This window comes from Triticum urartu, chromosome 4 (genome assembly GCF_003073215.2).
Source record: "Triticum urartu cultivar G1812 chromosome 4, Tu2.1, whole genome shotgun sequence".
Taxonomy (NCBI): Eukaryota; Viridiplantae; Streptophyta; class Magnoliopsida; order Poales; family Poaceae; genus Triticum; species Triticum urartu.
Window position 1 is genome coordinate 167,032,342 of NC_053025.1, and position 2,820 is coordinate 167,035,161.

Below are 2,820 nucleotides of genomic sequence, written 5' to 3' on the forward strand. Positions count from 1 at the left end.
TTACGATGGTAACTGTTAATAATTCTTAATTATTTTCTTATATATTCAGGATAATTTAAAATGCCAAATGCGACAAGGCCCAGAACACTCACGACCTACATATTCATACAATTATAATAAAATATAAGCTAAATGGCTGAGCTGGCAGCCTTCCGACGATGGTCTTGTCGGACTCCATAATCAGCATAGCACCGTTGCGACCGTTCACTCCGAGTGTCCCGACCCGCCTCCGCCTACGAGCTGCTAGTGCTGGGAGGCTCTTGGGGATGCTGGTAAATCTGAGAACGGGTTAATAACTGGACCATAACTAAACTATGCCCGTACACGTATCTCTCTAAACCAAACCTGAACCATAACTAGATAATACCATTTTTAGCCTAACCAAAACTGCACCCAATAATTTTCCACCCAAACCGATTCACACCCAGTACATAGCCATGGGTATAAACCCAATACATAACCATATTCAACTTCAGTTTAACAGTAACATGCCAAACAATAATTTAACAGAAACATTCAACTACAGTTTTACAGTGACATGTCGTTTCTGAATAGGCTACTACTGGTTAGGCTACTTTCTCTGCCACACTGAAACAGAACAAAGTAGAACATCAAACAAACAACGGCAATAGAACAAACAAGCAATATTGGCAGAATCATCAGCATCTTCGTCGTCGGCATATGTGAGATGACTTTACTACTTGATAAGGTCTGTATCTCACAAACCAAGCTGCAACACTTCCGGACCACCATGGTAAACCACTGTTGAATCACAGAGAGAGTTCTATTAGATCAATACAAAACCACAATTCCATATAAAAATCAGTGATAAGCATATCTACAGTATGGATGCTATCCAGCCAATAAAACAAAATATGTTTCTTCTATCAATGAAAAAAGATGAAATGAAACTAGCCACTGTAACTGGCAACAACAAACTTTTGTTTCTGGGTTCCTAGAATGCCAGTTATGAGCTTTTAAAGATTTAAAGACATATTTTTTAAGTACATCATCTTTTATTTCTAAGCAACAATACTGACTATGCTCATGATTTGTGTTGTTACCGTACAACTTAAACCACCCATCTCCACAGCAGTACAACTCCAAACAGAACCTATGTACTTGGTCATGCTAGTACAGCGAATTTTACTCTGACTAGTGATGACACTTTCAAACTGAATTTCATCAGGTTTGCCTCTTGTATGCAGTCTGCAGGCATTATGTTCTTTAAGTCTTGGATCAACAACATCAACATGTTGGTGTGACACCATCCAAATCATCAGGCTAATGAAGAATGCAGATCACAGAGGAGAGGAAAGGGCATGTGAGATTACCTTACTCCTTGGGGAAGTCGTGGACAGAGGAGAGGAGGAGCAGTAGCAGCAAGCTTGGACTGGATGACGGCGCTATCGACGAACTCGAGGGCAGGGGCACCGGATGCTCCTCCTCGTTGATGGGGGAGGGGAGGCGAGCGATTGTAGGGGAGGGGCTGGACGAGGGGACGCGGCGAGGTCGAGGGCGGAGGCGAACCCTATCCGCCACACGCAGGAGTGTTGCAGCTAGGTGGAGTACCCCCTGCAGGAGACGACGGAGCAGGTGGCCGGCGCCGTGTTCGGTGAGACAGGATGTGCCGTCGAGGGAACCGGCCAGGCCCGCGAGGGAGAGCGCGAGGAGGAGCGCCCCGTGCGGGAGGAGGAGGCCCACTTCCGTCGGCGAGGCGGCGCCGCCGTCCGAGGAGGCGGCTGGCGTGGTGGAGGCCTAGACCCTGGAGGATGGAGGGAGGAAGAGAGATGTAGTCAGGGTTTGCCGTATGGGCTATCGGCCTATCGTGGTGTTGCCTTGAGTTAGCGCGAATGCGTGATTAGACTTTCTCTGGGGCGAGGAACCGGTTGGACCTATAGTTTACACCCGTGTTAGACTAAACTTGTTAAGCCCATAACCAACTATACCCGACTTAGTTTTTCTAAGTACCCAAAACCAAACCAAACTAAGAAAAGCTTAGCCCCAAAAAACTAAACCGATCAAAACCAGAAGAAAAACCAAACCATTTTACCCGGTTATTTAAAAACTATTCTCAAATTTAGCTGCTGGGCCTATTCCGGAAGTGCTTGACAGCGTGCAATCGCGCGCATGACAACTCTGTGGAATCGCTCCATTTCCATGTCTCTGGCCTGGTAGCAAATTCCGTCGATCACCTGCATCCTCAAGATATCACGTTGGCGATGTTCTACTTCGTCGGGGACATCAACTCCGCCAAGGATGTGCTCGAGCCTAGCCACCACATCATCAGGATCGAGGTTGACACGGCCGCCGCGGGCAATGATGAAGCCGTAGACTGACTTTATCTTGACTGAATCGCAGAGGTCCTCTGCCCATTCCTTCCGGGGCATCAGGCTCTCGATGAGCACTGGTGATGGCGGCTCTTCGGGTGGGTTGTCGATCATGCCGCCGAGAAGCTCTGGATCTTTTGCATGGTGGATGGTAAGCTGGTCATCGCACCTCCTCTGCAATATGTAGATTGTGCTCCCAAGGACTGTGATGCCGATATCGTTGCCGATGGGCCATGTTGCTTGCACTGTCCAATGAAGCTCTTGCTCCCCGACCTGCTCCGGCTCATTCTCCTCGCTGAAGATGTAATGCAGGTAGGCGTCGACGTCGAAGCTTTGGTTGTTGCCTGGCATGCTTGGAGTAACTAATGGTAGATGGGTGAGGACTAGATCTTCGCAGAGTGTCACGGCGGTGCATTGCTGCCTGGGTTATATGTAGCAAGCCGTTAGCTGGTGGCAGGAAACCTGTCGTGGAATTGTCACAACAGATGTC

At 48.1% G+C, this 2,820-nt stretch overlaps 1 long non-coding RNA gene across 1 annotated transcript; it reads right to left on the bottom strand.

The window, feature by feature from the left end:
* Positions 1-432: 432 nt before the first annotated feature.
* LOC125553729 lies at positions 433-1,844 on the bottom strand. The gene is made up of 2 exons (XR_007304167.1): positions 1,335-1,844; positions 433-762 (listed from the first exon to the last, which is right to left on the bottom strand). It is a non-coding gene; the product is annotated as an uncharacterized LOC125553729 (long non-coding RNA).
* Positions 1,845-2,820: the final 976 nt, after the last annotated feature.